We start from the raw sequence: 20,936 nt of genomic DNA on the forward strand, positions 1-20,936 counted from the left end.
TGCACCTAGATATAGTGCTAGGGACCCCCAATATACAGAGAAGCCTTGACGATGGCTTTGGGGCATATTATACATTTCCGCAAATATATTATTATTTATTTATTTATTAACAGTTTCTTATATAGCGCACACAGATTCCGCAGCGCTTTACAGAGCATAGTTATAATCAAAAACACATAACAAATTACAGTACAAGACAGTCTAGGACAAGTACATGGTTAATATGGATAGTTGCACCAGGGGACAGGACACTGAAGCAATTATCAGGGTGGTAGAGGTTTATATATTCTAAGAAAGGCACATAAGGAGAGAGGGCCCTGCTCGTGAGAGCTTACATTCTAAAAGGGGAGGGTTAGACAGACTGGGGTGACACAGAAGGCGAAGAAGTGAGCTTAAACAGGTTAGGTTGAGAGATTGTCAGGTTTTATGCAGGAGGGTGGGAAGAGGTCAGCTTAGTCTTTAATATTTTAAGTCTAAAAAAGCGCTGGGCCATCCAGGAGTAGACAGCAGAGAGACAGTTGGAGATATGAGTGAGGATAGAGGGAGAGAGATAAGGAAAGGATCAGTAGATTTTAGTATTATCAGCATAGAGGTGATTGTGGAAGTTAAGTGAGCAAATAAGCTCACCCAGAGAGGACATGTAGAGATAGAGAAGAAGAGGGCCAAGAATAAAATGTTGGGGGACACCTATTTTCAATGGAAGAGCAGGAGAGGTGTGCATTTTCAAAACAGACAGTGCATATGCAAGCAGAAAGAGTAATATTCAAAGTTTTAACAGTTAAGAGTTGCACTTATGTTGATTGTAGTTTCCTTCAGTTTCTGTCCAGTTTAAGTCCAGGCTGTCTAGGCGACAGTGTGCGGTTGTATATTCCTACTTAGAATCTATATGTTTATTATATATAATATAATAGAATATATGTGACCAATATCTCTGCATTCTATTATCATGTAGTGTTCAAGACTGGTTACTAAAACCATTCATTGAGCTGGGGGAAACAATGGCCCTTATTCTGATCGGTGCGGCCGGATCCGAATATGCGGCCAGGACCGTGCGTGCGAAACCCCGCCTTCCATACGGATCGCCAACTCCGTCCGTACGCGGTAAGAAGCTGGCCGAACGGACCGCACGTGTATTTTTCATGGAATACGCCTCCTCCATCTCAGTGAACCTCCCCCATCATTCGATGGTCGCAGACCATCGAATGCAGGACCGAGTGCTCCACCAGCTCCCGCAACCTCAGACCACACGGACATTTTTCCGTGCAAAAGCAGGGATCTGGGCGGGCAGCTGACATCCGGCGATGTCATATGTCCGCCCCCTACACGTGCGTCACGGCCGCATTACCATACGTACGCCCAGCGTTTGCATGGGAACGCCCATGAAACGTGGGGCGTATGCATATGGTAATGAGCCCAAATAGCCCTTCACGCCCCTCTCCACCCCCTGTTCTGAGTTTTCACATTTCATGCGGGATTTGGCCGTACGCCCCGCTCGCACATGCGCAGAGACGCCTCTGCACATGCGCAGACACAAAACATCGGCGGCACGAACGCACGCGGATATTACCGCACCGATCAGAATAAGGGCCAATGTATTTTTTACTTAGTATTTATATATTTATTACCTAACCAGAGTCTGATATATCTTTGGGGCATTATATAAGTTGAGAGTTTTCAAAGGCTGATAGAACATGTGTCTTGGTGGAAGTATCAAGGATATTACTAAATAAAGACCATTTCTGGTAGAACTTGCGTATAAATCCAATCTTTCGTACTTTCTTTCAAAATATAATACTCGTAAAAGTTTTTGTTCAACTGTTAGCAATGGTGAAGCTGTCGTCTTTGTCCAATGAATCAAGACAAATTTTCTTGCTACTTTAAATATTCTAATGAAAAGAGGAAGTGTAAAGTTCTTCATTTTAGCCATTCACCATGTACGAAAATTAAGCCCCATACATGCTGCAGGGTCTAAGGATAAATTGACATTGAGCATAGTAGATATAAAAGTAGTAATTTTACACAAGAACCTTTTCAATTTAAAGCAATCCCACATAAAATGTCCAAAGTCTGCTTTCATTATGCCGCATTTGAGACAATTTGCCTTTTTCTTCTATTACCATGTGTTTATGTTGATAAAAAGTAATATAGGCCCTGTGCAAGGTCCTTAAATAAACCTCCTGAAGATATGCAGAGTTTACAGCTTTCATTGAAATAGAGTGTCACCAAATAATGTCATCTAAATTGACAATAATTGCTGTATAGCCTTTCCATTTTTCTAGTAATAATTTCCATTGCATATGATCAGCATAACATTTTTTCATAAGCAACATATACATATAGTATATTTCACTTTATATGGTGTGGTTAAAATAAAATTTCTGAGCAATTCTATGGACGTCACATGGGATAATTATAGGTTTGACACTCGAGTTTTGGAGTTTTTATGGAAGTCAAGTAATATCTCATTCGGAAATACATAAACCTATGTGTTTGAGGGAGTGAGAAGAGGTGTGAAAGGTCAGAAATGTAGATACAGAGCCTCCCAGGTCAAAAACCTTGTTAGAGGAATCTGGACATTTATCTTTCCACAAATTAAACAAAGGGTGGAGATCGAAGGGGGGAAAGAAGGATTTCCCCATAGGGGAATAAATTGAGAAATAAAGGAATATCTATGACAGCATTTATTTATTTGGTACTTGTGTAGTTTCACGGCGCCAGCATGGCGCCGTGCTACTTCCGGGTGTACGCTCGCCACTAAATATGTCAAATAAACTAACTTAACTCCATGCCAACATGGATAGTTCATGCCTCCACTATCCATGTTGGCATGGAGTTGATTTTAAATAGCGTGGCGAGCGTAGCGAGCCACCGAGCCTGCAGCGTGGGCGAGCGAAGCGAGCCCCGCAAGGGGACTCAGACACACAGCGCCATGCTGGCGCCGTGAAACTACACAAGTACCATTTACTTTTTTATCCAGGTTGCATATGTGTCTTTAATTAAAATATGAGATTTTATTTCCATTGGGATAGATGTAGGTTTGGTTTGAATCAAGGCTCCTGGAGGATATGGAGAAAAAGTATCTTGGTCTAATGAGATATCGATGTAAATAGACCTGTTTAGAATCGAATCGTTCATGTACATAAAAAATATAGCCGAAGAATACGTTTTCAGGTCAGGGCATCCAAAACCTCTAGAATCTAGAATTATGGTAATGGGTGGTCCCAGATCTAGACACAACAGTAAGGGGACATTTGCGCGGCGTAGCCGCGCGGCAAAAAGGGGGCATGGCCTCATGGGAAGGAGGCGTGGCATCACACAAAGGGGTGTGGTATTACACTTTAGACCATACACAGTAATGCCCATTACACATTTTAGCAAACTCCGTAATACCCATTACACATAAAGCCACACGCCGTAATGCCAATTACACATAAGGCCACACACCATAATGGCCATTACACATTGTGCCACACATCATTATGCCCATTACATACTATATAACAAACTGTAATGCCCATAACATATTTGCCACATAAGTGCTGCTTACCTACGTGCTCATTGCTAGGGGGTTCTTGCTTGATGGCACCATAGTACCCATTACACATGATGCCGCACACCATAGTACCCATTACACATAATGCCGCACACCATAGTGCCCATTACACATGATGCCACGCACCATAGTACCCATTACACATGATGCTGCACACATAATGTCCCTTACACATGATGCTGTACACATAATGCCCCTTACACATGATGGTGCACACCGTAATGCCCCTTACACATTAAGCCACACATTATGCGTAATGCCCCCACATACCGCCACTTGTAGCGTCCCTTAAGCAATGCCCCCAAAAGTGCCACTTACTGTAAATGCAGGGAGAGATGGAGAGCGGTGCAGCTGCTTCTATGGGGAGAGTAGCAAAGCGCAGCACAGAGCACGCTCCCACTCCCCTCCTGGTGTCCCCTCTAGCCAAGTGGACATTTGAAATATTGTGTGCGCTGTTGTTGTGCCGGCACCACATGATTAAAGGGGGGGCGGGCTGAGGTGAAAGCGGGAGAAGAATTGGAATGGAAGCTGCAGGGGTGACAGTCATTGACAGCTGGGCAGAGAGCAGGGGGCTGCCCGGCTGTATTCAGAGCACTGCAGGTCACGGCTATTTGAAATAATACCCCTTTCACAACAGAAAATGCAGGGATTTACCCGGGAATATGGTCCCAGCATTTTCTGGTGTGAGGGGGAGAGACAAGCACTCCCATCTCCCTACCCCCCTTTAACCAACCAGCTATATCTTCGGAACCAACTGACCCATTTACATGAGACCAGTATCATATTGAAGAACGTTTGAGTTGGCTTCGAATGATTTTGGTCCCGTGAAACTGGGCTGTTTGGTTCCAGAGAAATCTGCCCTCAAAGAACATAAACAGTCATGAAATTACTCATGACTCTCCTGGCCTCGGCGGACGTGTTGTCTGTACATAAGACCTGCCTGTAACGGAGTCTGGGCGGACCTAATTCGCCCTTACAGCCGGGACGGGTACAGGCGAAGCCTAGCCCTGCACAAGTCAGTCGACTCCAGTGAGAGGCAACGGAGTTAGGTTTGGCGGGGACACTCCCAGAACCCTTGCACTTCCCAGGGGAAGGTGTTTTATCCGTCTACAACTTCCAGTGAGAGCACTTGCAAATAATATCAGTCCTATTTGGCTTCAGTGGGCTGCAGTTGATACAGTCCATAGAAGCCTGTCTGTCGAGCAGTGCAAATTCTAAGCCCCATCCTCAGTCATTATCCCCTTCTCAGCTGATGCTGGACCACCTTCCGTGACATCAGCCAACAATCACTAGGAGGCAGGGAGAAGAGGACCGCAGACCACACAGTCAGACAGGTAAAGAGACACTGCTGATTACTACTCCCTTAACTTTAATATTTGTTACTTATCTCTACTTGTAATGGACCCCTTGCTGTGCCGATATAAAGTGATGGGACAAGAATTCCATTTAACAAATTAATATTAAAATATGGCCTTTATTAAACTATTCCTATATATTCCAGCATATAGGTCCATCAATCAATTATTACATATAAATCATTTAAGGTATCTATAAGGGGAAAACTTATAAAAATAAAAAGAGGTGATAGACTTAATCTGACTGCTGTAGATGGGCAACATCCCCCATTTTAATTTTTTTAATCTTTAATAAATTTACTCCTAAATTGGTATTTGAATGACAGACTGGGCAGCATCATGGGACATGGCTACTTGAATCTCCTTAATCAGCAGGATTTTAGGCAATCTGGGGTATAAGAGGCACCACTTTGGGTGTTGGTGCCATAAAAAATGTAAAGAAAAAAAAAAGAGCGCAATTACTATGGTGGAGCTACAAGCCTCAGCCTCATGGGGGCATGCTAAACAAGCTTATACTTTTAAATGTATCCATATTTATATTACAATTTGAATACATAGAATTAAAATGTTACCCATTTCAGAGTAAATATATATTTTTTTAAATGTAGCGGTATTTTATGCCTGGATAATTTAGGTTTTTCAGGGTTAACACTGACACCGCACATAATTATTAAATATAATTAGAGTCGTGTTATGTTAGCTGCAGTTGATGTCTATCAGGACATCTACTCAGTAGCGTTAATTACTTACTTTTCTTTGCACTCTTCTATACAGTATTATCACAATCCTTTTGAAATTAATGTAGAAGTGTCTTTTTTAGAGAACAATAAACCAAAGCAATTTAGTGGTAATGACATTGAAATATGGTTACAAAGAATAATGTAAATGTGTTCTAAGACAAAGAAAAACTGGGGGAAAAAAGCTTTTGGATAAAGAATGGCCTAGTAATACCTCTGCTAATTACAGTGCATGTTCCGTGTTAGAAAAACATCATTTTGCAGCACATTTATATTAGTTTAAAACCACAAATAAGTTGTCTAAAATGAAAGAGTAATTTACCCATATCTTATACATAAGGGTCCGTAGGTTTTCTGTACTCTTACAGTACTCTTCTAAATAACATACAAACTGAGTTCCGGCAGTTCCAATTGAAGCCGGAACTCAGTTCCGCCTCCTTCAGCCAGCCTGCTGCTGCTGCCGCCGACAATCCTGTGGCTGGATCTGGATGCAGGGAATCGCCGATGCGGGCTACCTGGCTGCCGTGAGACTGTCTATGTGCCCCGCTCGGCGCTCACAATCACAGCAGCCTGTCACAATAGAGACTCTATTGAGTGACAGGCGGTTGTGACTATGAGCGCCGAGCGGTGCACAGCACTGGGTGGGGACTGGCCGGCTGATGGATGGAGGCGAAGCGGAGGCGGAGCATAGAGGGAGCCTTGGAGACCACAGTGGACCTGGTGGTGGAGGCGGAGCAGCACTGTGTGACTGACTGCCTGGTAGTGCCTCCCCTTCCTGCTGTCAGGATTGACCACCCAGGGGACAGAGGAGGGACCTGGGCTTATGTGCAGGCCTGTCATGAGTAGCTTCCTACAATTCAAATGGCTGTGATCATGGGAATAGAGTTGCAGGAAAGCAGCCTCAGGCTCGGCCAGCACCTGGCAAACTAAAGAGTGTCAGCCAGGGAACACAGAGCAGCAGCCTCCAGCATGTAAACCCCTGGCCATGGGTATAGTGAGTTCCCCCACCTCTACAGGACCACTTTAAGCACTAGTTCAGGGGCAGATTGGCCAAAGCCTATACTAGGAGTTTTCCAAGTGGGCCAATGGTGTCTGTGACTGCTGGATGCATTTTTTTTCAACACTAAAGGGTATATTTACTAAGATGGGAATACTATTTCAGATGGGATGTTGCTATGGTCATACAATCAGAATCTTCTTCTTATATATTTTGCACCTTCTAGAAGATAATAGATATAATCTGATTGGTTATGTGATTTTATGCTGTAGAGCAGGGGTTCTCATACTTTTTAGAAGTATACTTCTACATAATTGAGCCTTAAGATGAAATATATACACAATTTATTGAATTTTTCATTATCAAACTTTTGGCCTAAAGGTGCCATGGATAAAATTTTGAAACTATATGGGGTATATTCAATACCCTTTGGCAAGCTGTGATGTCGAGCAGTGCCAATAGCCAGTCAGTATTCAACTGATCCCCTGCACTTGCCATTTCCACCTAGCTGGGTTTTTCCAGCGAGGTAGAAATGGCAAGTACGGGTGTTAAAATGGCGAGGGTCGCAGCTATATGCAGCAGGCTCAATGCATTAGCGGCGAACCTCGCCATTCTGGAAATCCGATTTCCCGGAACATAGAATAGGGTGAGCAGCACACGAGGGGGTTAGATGGCAAGGATAGACGCTGGCGGCATTGAATAATTTTTTAAAGAAAGCTATGAAATAGTCCCATACCTATGATCTTTTTTTCTTGGTGGACCTTTTAGTCCCTTGTACCTAGTGGGTACCAAGCACTTTATCTTAACATTTACTTAAAATTACTACAGGAATATATGCTATATAATTTATATAATAACATATTTAGTTATATTTGTATTATTTTATACAACTTTACTTTGGGTTGGCTTTAAAAATTTAAAAGATTATATATGTATTCTTATTAGTCTATTAATTGTATCATTATCTGAACAAATGAGTACAAATCACTATGTTGAGGCTATGATATTTCATATCTATGGCCCATGAAAAATGGCCATTTGGTCAAAGGAAACTTCACAAGGATATCTGCACATGTTTTTGGACATTAATTCACCTTTATACCTTTTTAAAAGTCATCTACACTTTCACTGTAGTAAGTGTGCTTAATCCAAAAACAGGAAGTGCCATTCCCAGGAGAGGAAATGATGGTAAAGTCAAATTTTCTTTCTCCAACGGGAGGAAGAAAATGGGCATTATGCTTTCCACCAATTTGATAAAAAATGCCCATGCTCCCATTGGATCCCAGAAACCAGGGGTGAAATTTAATAGGATGAGAGATTCAGAAAGTGAGAGATTTGGTAAGAAATCACCATTTTTTAAAGCGGCAATCATTTACACTGCAAAACCAGCTTTTAAAAAAATTGAGATTTCTTACCAAATCTCTCAGTTCTGACTCTCTCCTCCTATTAAATTTCACCCGAGAAGTGACATCCAGACTGCACCAGGAAGTGGGACGTTTTCAATTGAATTCCACCTGCATCTGGACATTATTTATAGCCATTTTAACATGGTCCATGCTCACTAAAGTCCTCTAATATAGCAATTTCCTTGAGGGTGTGTATTTGACCCCTGAATCAGCTGTGTTTATCATGATTTCATGACTGAGGTCACAAGTACAATCAAGACAAGTATAAATATGGCTTCTCTGCTCATATCTGTATAATATCCCCATGATGAAGTATTTCCACTAGGCAAAATGCATTTGTAATGTTCCTATGAATATGCCATGGACAGATACCTGGTCTACTGACAGCATCACACCCTCACTGATAACAGCACATCCCTCCCTTACTGATATTTGCACATAGCACACCACTGCCTCACCAAAAGACATACATTACACATAACAAATATAAAACATTTTGAAAATGACTACGTAACTCAAACGACCTGACAACAATCCTCAACAAATGGTGCAATGATGATTTCTTTAAATACATTGAATTGGACTGTTTTTTCCTCCTATTCTGTATCTGCTTCTCCTTTAAGTACATCTTAACCATGTAGAACTATTTTGTCACAGGGAATATTTTAAAATATACAGTAGATATGTGACTCTTGGGTGTATGGTTAACCCTTTAACATCTTTGTGAGAGATGCTCAAAATATCCTCTAAAAATCCCAGCGTCACTCACATTTGCTATATAAATTCAAATAAAAAATATGTAAAAAAATATTATATTTCCTATATTTGGTAAACATTACAGGTCATTATGATGAATCAAAATATTTTCTCTGCAATTTTCACACCTATTTTGACAAATTCCCTTTGCATTCATGAGTTAAGGCATTCATATATCAGAGCGTGACCATAGACCCAACAGTGCTTTTCGATGACATGACTAGCTAGCATGCCCCTACACTAAGTGGTGCGCCCTTGGGCATCGATCTATAAGATTGCATGGGTAAGTATGCTTCTGCGAACAGGTTGCAAGCTGGTGTGAATAGTTACAAAAAAACGGGGGTGTAATAAAGAAGAGCGCAAGTGGCTAGAGCATGCAGCTTATCAGACACACTTAGTGTTTGTCAACCCACTAAAAACGAAATGTACATGAAAAGAGCAGTTGGTGACTGATTTAGCGCTATCTAGCTGTTTACAGAGTGCAGGACAAATCACCTTAGGTGAATATAATAAAGTGGCCTTGAAAAAGCTGCTTTTGGTGCAGTGAAACATGTGTTGGTCGATACCTTAAATTGAATGTCAATTAGCACAATAGAAATGTTATCTCAATGTATTTAGATTGTTAGCTCCTTAATTATACTGTATTGAATAGGAAAGTTGTGAGTGAAGTTCTGCTTTCCAGACAGCAGAGGGCAATAAATATCTGCCTAAACTGATTCCCATGTGGAACAAATAGATAGTGCCTATCTGAAATAAGGCAAAATCTATACTGCTGTTTTCCCCTAAATTCACTGTCAAACACAGCTGTGAGGTGGCAACATTAGAGGCAATAAAGCCAGAAACGTGAGGACCAACCTATCTAGGACAGATAGAACACAGCTGTGTGGAAGGAATATTTAAAAGGGATATTCATATACCAATTTTTGGGCTCTTAAAAATAAAAGTGCCTAAGAAATCTCACTTTGGTCAGTAGAGGGCAGTAAAGTTACACCAAACACCCCATAATCTAGTATACATCATAAAGTGATTTTTCTGAAAAACATTTATGTGAAAAAGGAGCTAAGGGTATATTTCAATGACCGATAGTAGTCATTGACACCTTTCTGGTTTTTTTCTCATTTACATTGAGACAGTGCGTGATTAAATATTGACATTTTCAATTACAAAGGTTATTTTTAAGGATCACTTTTCCTTCTATTGTTCACTTAAAACACTATCTGTGTGTATATGTGTATGTGTTTGTATGTATGATTTTAACCCCTATAAATTCACTGCGGCCTCTCATCATATCCTATAAAGGGATTTTTTAGAAAATAATAATTAAAAGTTACATTTTATGTGTATTGATTAAAGTGCGATCCCTGAACAACAGTCCTTTCTCTTTTCTTTAAATACGTTAACTTGTTACTGTTTGGGATCTGCACCCCCACTAACCGATTTAATAAATGTGGGGAATGGATCTTCGGATCATATAAACAAGATTTTTTTCAGTGTGCAGGCATGCCCCCAGCTCCGACAAGGAGCAACCCATCCATACGTGAATATAATAAAACAATACATAACTCCAACAGTATCTCCAACAGTACAGGTGTAATAGCAAGTATCTGAAATGATAAGAAAAGTGAGGCACCCCTTACCCAATAATGGGTATTTATAGTGGGGGTGAGTCACAAAAAACATCATAGTGTAGTATTATGATACAAGAATTTTTTTTTATTTGTACATAAAATTCACAATAGATAGACGTTTAAAATCGCATTATCACTAATCCCAATGGCAACAACTGCAAACAAGATGGTAGTTTTGGGTCCGGTATCGGGATCCTCCTCTTGGAAACCAGGAACCCAGAGCAGTCGGCAGGGAATGTTTAATCCAGTGTAACCACACTTTACACGTTTCTGAAACTAAGGTCCTTCATCAGAAGTGTGGTGCAGACATGTCAAGGGTCCTCTTTTATCGCCTCATAATCAAGCAATCAATTGAAACACATGGTGGGCCGGAAATGGGCTGCGAGCCGTGACCGGAAATGCCTCATCGGCACTTCCGCCGGAAGTTACGAACCGGAAGTTCCGTTTGCCCCACTTCCACCGGAAGTGCTAGCAAAATTACCGGAAGTCCGGCGGCGCCCATTTTGCCGCGAGTAGGGGAAAATTACCGGAAGTCCGTTGGCGGCCATTTTGCCTCGAATTGGGGCACAAAAGTCCTATTACCAGTTTCTAAGACGGTTTCCAAAAATGTCCATTTGCGGCCATTTTGACGCTATTTTAGTCCATAAAGTCCATGTATGGGTAAATATATAAAAGAGGAAGAGACATAAAATAAAGTTAAAAAACATTTAAAAGACAATTAACAGATTAAAAATGTAAAAAGCACATTATTCTAAAAAGCATTTCAATTCAAACTCTCCGTTTAAGCCTAGGGGGATTAAAGTTTTCATTTCAAAAATCCACTCCATCTCTGTTTTGGAAACCCTGTTCTCTATGTCTTTCCATCTGCATGTAGGGAGAATGTGTTGTATGCCCCAAATTTTTTTTATACAGCATTCATTATTCTTATGATGTCATTTAAAATGGGCGGATACTAAATGGGTATCCAAACCCTTCCTAATGTTGTATACATTTTCGGAGAGTCTTGTTTTCAAACATCTGGTGGTTTTATCCACGTAAAAAAATTTACAGGAACATTCAAGGACATAAATAACATTCCTGGAATTACATGCTATAAAATGATTGATCTTATAGCTGATGCCTTTTACATTAAAATCAATAAATTTACTGGTAGTGCTTTTTACTGTTCGGCACATTAGGCAGAGTCTGCACCTATGGAAACCATTTGTGCGGATACTCTGCCTGGGCTCAAGTTTAATACTACTATGTACTAATTTATCCTTGAGTGTAGGTGCCCTTCTATAAATAAAAGAAGGCTTCTTAGGGATATGTTTCATAAACATAGTATCTTGGGAACTTGTGTAGTTTCAGCAGCGTGCTACTTCCGGTTTGTATGCTCGGCAAACTATCTAACATAAACTAACTTAACTCCATGCCAACATGGATAGTTCATACCCCCACTATCCATGTTGGCAGGGAGTTGATTTTAGATAGCGTGGCGAGCGTAGCGAGCCACCGAGCCCGCAGCGTGGGCGAGCGAAGCGAGCCCCGCAAGGGGACTCAGACGCACGGTGCCATGCTGGCACCGTGAAACTACACAAGTACCGTATCTTGTAATAAAAGCTTCCAGTTATTTGTAAAAAAAAAATTCAACATCTCCATACAGAGAATTATAACAGGTAATAAAAGACCATTTAAAATTGTTGTTTGTAGTTCTTTTTGTTTTTTTCTTAAAAACTTATATTCTTTCAAGTTGGTCAACTTTATTTTTTGCTTTGTTAGAGTGTTTGAATGGTAACCTTTATTAGAAATCTTTTTGACAATTCGTCAATTTGTTCTTCACATGTGACAGAGTTTGTACTATTTCTTTTCAAACGAGTAAACTGACTGAAAGGAATGCCCTCCAGCCAATTTCCATTATGTTCACTGGTTCTGTCGATAAAACTATTCGAATCCATGGGTTTTCTAAAATCTCTTGTGGAAATGGTGTTCTCAATATATATCCACAAGTCCAAAAGGAAAGACCCACCATTTCCACAAGAAATTTTAGAAAACCCACGGATTCTAATAGTTTTATCGACAGAACCGGTGAACATCATGGAAATTGGCTGGAGGGTATTCCTTTCAGTCAGTTTACTCGTTTGAAAAGAAATTGTACAAACTCTGTCACATGTGAAGAACAAATTGACGAATTGTCAAAAAGATTTCTAATAAAAGATTACCATTCAAACACTCTAACAAAAGCAAAAAATTGAGTTGACAAACTTGAAAGAATAGAACTTTTAAAGGAAAAAAACGAAAAGAACTACAAACAACAATTTTAAATGGTCTTTTATTACCCGCTATAATTCTCTTCATAGAGATGTTGAATTTTTTTTTACAAATAACTGGAAGCTTTTATTACAAGATCCTATTTTAATGAAACATATCCCTAAGAAATCTTCTTTTATTTATAGAAGGGCACCTACGCTCAAGGATAAATTAGTACATAGTAGTATTGAACTTGAGCCCAGGCAGAGTATCCGCACAAAAGGATTCCATAGGTGCGGACTCTGCCTATTGTGCCGAACAGTATAAAGCACTACCAGTAAATTTATTGATTTTAATGTAAAAGGCATCAGCTTTAAGATCAATAATTTTATAACATGTAATTCCAGGAATGCTATTTATGTCCTTGAATGTTCCTGTAAATAGTTTTACGTGGGTAAAACCACCAGATGTTTGAAAACAAGACTCTCCGAAAATGTATACAACATTAGGAAGGATTTGGATACACATCAGTATCCACCCATTTTAAATTACATCATAAGAATAATGAATGCTGTATAAAAAATTTGGGGGGCATACAACACATTCTCCCTACATGCCGACAGAAAGACATAGAGAACAGGCTTTCCAAAACAGAGATGGAGTGGATTTTTAAAATTAAAACTTTAATCCCCCTAGGCTTAAACGGAGAGTTTGAATTAAAATGCTTTTTAGAATAATGTGCTTTTTACCTTTTTTATCTGTTAATTGTCTTTTAAATGTTTTTTTTACTTTATTTTATGTCTCTTTCTCTTTTACATATTTACCCATACATGGACTTTACGGGCTCTATTGAATAAAATAGCGGCAAAATGACCGCAAATGGACATTTCCGGAAAACATCTTAGAAACTGGTAAAAGGACTTTTGTGCCCCAATTCGTGGAAAAATGTCTGTCACCATGGGCCTTATTTTGGTTCATTCTTTCTGACAAAATCCTTCTTAGATGGACAAAACCATGTGCACTGCAGGTGGGGCAGATGTAACATGTGCAGAGAGAATTAGATTTGGGTGGGGTTTTACTTCAAAGTGAGATCTATATTGCAGTGTAAAAATAAAGCCAGTATTTTCCCTGCACAGAAACAAAATTACTCTAATTCTCTCTGCACATGTTACATCTGCCCCCCCCCCCCCCCTGCAGTGCACATGGTTTTGTCCATCTAAGAAGGATTTTGTCAGAAAGAATGAACCAAAATAAGGCCCCATGTGTTTCAATTGATTGCTTGTTTATAAGGGGATTAAAGAGGAACCTTGACATGTCTGCACCACACTTCTTATGAAGGACCTTAGCGTACGGAACACGTAAAGTGTGGTTACACTGGATTCAACTTTCCCTGCCGACTGTTCTGGGTTCCGGGTTTCCAAGAGGAGGATCCCGATACCGGTTATGTGCATCCTTCTCCACTCTGATGACATTTTAGAGGACCGGACCCAAAATTACCATCTTGTTTGCAGTTGTTGCCATTGGGATTTTTGATCATGCGATTTTAAATGTCTATCTATTGTGAATTTTATGTACAAATTAAGAAATTTTCTTGTATCATAATACTACACTATGATGTTTTTTTGTGTCTCACTCCCACTATAAATACCCATTATTGGGTAAGGGGTGCCTCATGTTTCTTATCATTTCAGATACTTGCTATTACACCTGTACTGCTGGAGATATCTAAAAGTTATGTATTGTTTTATTATATTCACCTAGGGTAATTTGTCCTGCACTCTGTAAACAGCTAGATAACGCTAAATCAGCCAACTGCTCTTTTCCTGTACAGGTGTGAATAGTTGTTATCAGGGCCGGCGCCACCACTAGGCAGCCTTAGGCATTTTGCCTAGGGCGACGGCCACTGGAGGGCGGCAGTTGTGAGCAGGACCCCCTTTGGATGTAAGTGCCGCCGCTGCATCACCCCCCCCTCCGTGGAGTGATTTGACAGCATCGCCCGCACCCCAAACCCCAGTGGAGCGACACAGCATCACCCGTCCCCACCGTGGAGCACCACCCAGGGGTATCGCACCCCACCATGGAGCGACGTGGCAGCCACAACACGCCCGTTGGAACAGGTGAGCACCGGGGGTGCCCCCCTCCCTATCCCGCCTGTGGTGCTCTGGTGACCTGCACCGGCACTGTTTGTGATTCAGGTGCACATGTGACACATTTGCAGGTGGCCGCATCTGTATATAGATTTGACAAAGGCATTTTGAATAACTGTATAATATTTACTGTACTAATTACATACCTCCCAACCTTGTCAGTTCAGGATGCGGGACGATGCTGCTGCGCGCCGGAGGCGTGACGAAATTTTCAGGAGGCGTGACCTAATTTGGGGGCGTGGCCTATACTCGCAGCTCCCCCGTGAGGCCACGCCCCCATTTTGCTGCTTTGGGGGCATGACCCAGAGGCTCTGTGAGCCTCTAGCCATGCCCCCAGCCCCCTGGCTGCGGGAATCGACGCTGTGCGCATGCGCACAGCGTTTATTCCCTGCTGCTTAGCAGCTGACAGGGGGTCTCCCAACAGCCCCCCCACACCGCGGGACACTGCCGCCCGCGGGTGGGACAGCAGGACAGGCCCTGACAATCGGGACTGTCCCGATAAAATCGGGACTGTTGGGAGGTATGTAATTAGTTAAGATCACAGCAGAAACACATTTATGTTTTACAATTTAAGTTTTGCAAAAGAAAAAATGTAGTATTTTGTATTGCAGCCAATTATGTTTGTCCAGAATGTAACATGTCTTTCAGTTGGCAAGATATAACCCCTTTGAACATTACTATGGCAATTAAATTAGATATCAAATGGAAGCCATCCTGTTATCAACAGTTTGGAGCTGTACCCACACCTACTGTAACATTATACTGATTTGCTATAAAGACGCCAACATATGTATTTCTGATGCAGTGATTCTGAAATTAGATAACTGAAAAGACTAAAGGCCCCCATACATTAGGCCGACTTGTCCTAGGGACAAGTCGGACCCAATTTACCTGCGAGCCGCCCGGCAGCTCCCCGGGAGGCTCACATACAATTTGGCACTTGATGTGCCATTTTTACATGGGATAAATCGCATGCGATTTATCCCATGTAAAAAAAACCCTGGGGAGCTGCAGGGCGGTGAGCAGTAGTGGGGGCGGGCAGCGGCAGTAGTGGGGACGGGCAGCGGTGGTGGGGGCGGCCAGCGGCGGTAGTGGGGGCGGGCAGCGGCGGTGGGGACGGGCGGCGTGTGCGGTAAGCGCAGTGTACTTACACATAGCAGCAGCGGCGGGGACGGGACGCGCAGTGGCGCCTATTATATTTTTAAAATACTTGTCAAATGACCGGCCGCTCTCTTATTGGCCGGAGAGCTCTCAGCCAATCAGAGAGCGGCCGGTCATTTGACAAGTATTTTAAAAATATAATAGCCACCACTGCGCGTCCCGTCCCCGCCGCTGCTGCTATGTGTAAGTACACTGCGCTCACCACACACGCCGCCCGTCCCCACCGCCACTGCCCGCACCCACCACTGCTGCCGCTGGCCGCCCCCACCACCGCTGCCGCTGGCCGCCCCCACTACTCCCCCGGTGTCTGTATGCATATGCCTGTCAGGTGGCAGGCATATGCATACAGGGAGGTCGGACGTGATCGTATGTACAGACCGTCCGACCTCCCTGATCCGGTCCGATGCGCACGGGACCGCGCATCGGATCGGATCAAATGTCACATACCTACGATTTTGGGCCGATTTCATCCGATTATCGGCACAAAGTGCCGAAATCGGATGAAATCGTCCCAAAATCGTATAGTGTATGGGGGCCTTTAAAGACGTGGTGCTGAGCAGGTCACATTGCGTTAATAAAAATGAAGCGCTACATTCTTCACTAAAGTATTGGATTTATTTTGAACCTGAAAGAAATATTAATCGTTGCCATGGAGATCTGCAGGAACTATGTTAAACACCCAGTGCGCCACTTTAGTAATATATGCATTTTAAGTGTTCTATCTTTACCAAGCAGGTGTCAGAATGCTTGTTCTTCTCATTTTGGGATTTTATAGACCTAAAGAGCACAACCGCTGAGTAAATGTTTGAGAATGTCAACATTGGGTTCACACATTCTGTTCATAAAAAATATAACATAATGGAGCACAGCACAATGTTGTTTATAATGTAATAACATCCTTATTGAGTATGTGGACACAGAACACATCCATATCAGCTTTAGTCACAAAGACCATTTTGTGTCGCACATCAAGACCTTTTATCCCTCCATGAGACCAAAAGTGATATCTCCCCCAAATCTATGCAAAATATATAAAATCCTTATATTGATGCTCTACTTTACTAGCGGTAGGGGACAGTTTATGATTATAATGAAATAATAACATATTAAATCCATCTATTTACTAAACAAGGCCATTGTGCTAAGAGTTAGGCCCAATTACAACCCATCTGCTCATGCCGATATGACAGAACCCATGGAAACAGCCAAAATGTTCTCTTTGCATCCCACAACACACAAACATGTAACCCTATACAGTGGCAAACGCAGGATTTTTAGAGGGGGTTTCCAAAGGTAATCAAAGTCTCCCACTCTGCAGCAAATTAGTGTAAGTACAGGAGTCTGGGGAGTGGTAACAGCCCTGAAAATTAGTCTTTTTTATACAATGGATAGTGTATGGAATACAATATTCATATTTAACAGTACAGATGGTCTATAGTATAGGCAGTTTCAAACATTTATATAGGATAAGTGGTCAGGAAAAGGTTAAACATATCATCATAAATAAATACAAAAACATTATAAAACTAGTACTGCACTTTCTAAGCTCACAATCTCCCACTTCATGGTAAGGCTCCTGTCTCTTCCTCCTCGCAGCTACTCTCTGGTCCATTGTTATGTTTGAGGGCTCAGATCCACACATACAGTAAATGTAGTAGAAGAAGCTGGTACAATAGTAATGTGCACCAGCTCTGCTCTGTCCCTTACACTGCATGATGTGTTGGCATCTCTATTGATCATATTATATACCAGCTATTGTCATAATTTAATTTTTAATTCACTTACCAAGAGGAGGGGGGTTTCTGGGCAACAAGAAAACCTCCCTGCGTTTGCCTATGCTATACTGTCTTTCAATGTAGGACAAGGGTCACATGAATTTAAACATTACCCCTACTGCATACCTCCCAACTGTCGCATTTTTGAAGAGTTTTTGGGACATCCCCGCGTCCAGGGGTGGATTGGCAATAGATCGCACAGGGAAGAGTCCCGGTGGGCCAACAAGACCGTGGGACTGTCTGAGGACAGAAAAAAGTAGATAGATTGGTGGTGTGGGTGTTTGGGGGCTGGAGAGTGGCCTGCCGGTGTGGGTGTGTTAGGGGGTAGAAGGTGGAAAGCTGATGTGGGCGTTTAAAGGGGGGGGGCTTGCTTAAATCCCAATTTATCCATGACACCAGGGAAGGTCGTTGTAGTGGAATTAGAATAAAGGGTACTTATGTAATATCTGGACTCCCGTTTTTCTTATGAGACTGCGTCCCCTCGCGGGGCTCGCTGCGCTCACCACGCTTCGGGCACGGTGGCTCGCTGCGCTCGCCACACTATATAAAATCAACTCCATGCGTAGTTGGATAGTAGGGGTATGAAAAAATGGTGTGCATTTAACATGGGAGTCCAGATAATACATAAGTACCGAATAAAGTTATAGACATACTGTAACTGCTTAAAAGGACACAGATAGCTGCAACTGTGTCCAACTCAGAATTAGGCCCTATGATACAACTGACCCCGCCTGGTTTTCCATCTAAATTTGCCCCTGTCCCACCCTTGGGCAGCAGTGTCCCTTGTTTGGGGAGGGAAGATGGGAGACCCCTCCCTGTAACTGTGTTGTAAATACACTGTGTGCATGCGCACAGCATCTATTCAGGGAGACTGGGGGACAGGGGGCATGACCAGAAGCTCTCAGAGCATCTGGAAAAATGGGAGTCACCCTCATTTAAAAGGTGAGGCAAGACCAGGAGTTGTAATCATGTTGACACTCTTGTTTGTCTTTAGTAAATCTCTGAGTTGGGGAAAAAGCCAAAACATGCCAAGAATGCAATCTTGGGCAAACATACCCCTGAGAGCATAATGGATAAAGGGCCTAATTCAGCATGGATCGCTAATCAGCAAGACTGCACATGCGAGGACGATTAGTGAAAGAAAATACATATGGATTGTAAACGCAATGTGGCTGGACTTCTGACTGACAGGAAGCCGGCATTTGGGGGAGGAAACCGGCTGTTTTTCAGATGTTTCTGAAAAAATGCAGGAGTGTCTATGTGTTTTAAGAGAGGGTCTGTGACATTAGCACAGACTGTCTCAGTGGTGTAACTTGCTTTGAAATGCAGGTGTATGGTGGCATACAGTAGATGGCAGATGCAGCTTGCTACATTAACAGTATCAGCATGTCAATGCTGGTCTCCCAGTGAGCATTTGTGACACTTTGGCTGGTGTATCTCCCATTGTGCGTAATTCCACTGAGGGTTTTCTTGGAGAAGATGTGACTGGTCCTGGTCTACTTCAGTGGCTGTGACTGAACATAGAAGCCTGCAATGTAGTGTGAGTATAGAGAGTTCCATTTATAATATTAAGATTACCCTGATGCAGTGACGTGCGGTGAGATCAGTGGTTGGTGAGGCACTGGCAGCAGCATGACAGTGCAGTGGAGCGGCGGGTCCAACACACATTAAGGGTGCCATAGCAGCCACAACCCCTGCACCTGTGGTAGTTATGCCACTGCGCTCAACCTCCACAGTCGTACCCTTATACGCAGTATGCAGCAGTAATACACCATATGCAGAGAATGTCACACACTAGTAATGTCCATATACATATATTGCTTTACAATAAAGGCCCTTACACATATGGCACACCTTATTAATGCATTTTACACATTATGCCAGACTACAAATACAATAATAATTCCCCCATACACAAACTGTTTGCTATACATTATTAATGCTCTTTCTCCCATAATGCCCGTTATATCTACTGTATGACACACTTTTTTATAGCCTGTACACAAAATTGCCCCATACATATATGCCCCACATTATTAATGCCCTTACACACATGACATATAATGCCCCATGCACATATGCCCCACATTATTAATGCCCTTATACACGACACATAATGCCCCATACATATATGCCCCACATTTATTATTGCCCTTATACACGGCACATAATGCCCCATACATATATGCCCCACATTTATTATTGCCCTTATACACGGCACATAATGCCCCATACATATATGCCCCACATTTATTAATGCCCTTATACATGACACATAATGCCCCATGCACATATGCCCCACATTATTAATGCCCTTATACACGACAAACAATGCCCCATACATATATGCCCCACATTTATTAATGCCCTTATACACGACACATAATGCCCCATACATATATACCCCACATTTATTAATGCCCTAATACACATATGCCCCACATTCTTAAATTCACGTATACACATAGTTCCCTTTACATATGCCCCACATTATTAAAGGTCGTTCTACGCAGAATGCCCCTTACACATATCCCCAGTTTCCCACATTTTGGAGGTTATTCTGATCGTAGCGGCCAAACGTGCGTACGTTCCAAAACAACGTACGCTCTCCGTACGTGGCCGTTGGGGTTAAGTCCACCCACAAGTCAGCCGCATACGTACGGCCAGAAACAACGTCAAAGGGGAGTGGCGTACAATTGAGCGTACGCCAACGTACACGGACGGACCAGCCCTTACACTCCGACAACTGGCGTACAACTGAGCGTACGCCACCGTTTACGGACGTCTCTCATCCGTCTTCCCGCCGACTTCTTGCGGAAATCTGAGCGTACGCCAGCTTGCACGGACGGGTCGCTATTGTTTTCAATGGAAAACTCAGCTTATGTCACCGCTCGTGAGAGTGAGCGTACGTCCGTGTACGCTGGCATAGCCTTCACATATATGGACCTGCAAATCTTGCCTTTCAACTAGAATTCTGACAATTAATTAATTATTCTATTTGTTATTCAATTATTGTTTTCTATTAACTCAATTGTCTACCTTAATAAAGACCCTAATAAAACAACATTTTAACCCTCATTACATGTATATTTGTTATGTTCTAATGTGGCATTTTAATCACTATCTATGTGTCCCCATATTGCTGTTACTTTTAAATCAAGTTATGTTGGTGTTTCTGTATATGTACAAAAT

Source organism: Crinia signifera, chromosome 3 (genome assembly GCF_055691185.1).
Source record: "Crinia signifera chromosome 3, ASM5569118v1, whole genome shotgun sequence".
Classification (NCBI taxonomy): Eukaryota; Metazoa; Chordata; class Amphibia; order Anura; family Myobatrachidae; genus Crinia; species Crinia signifera.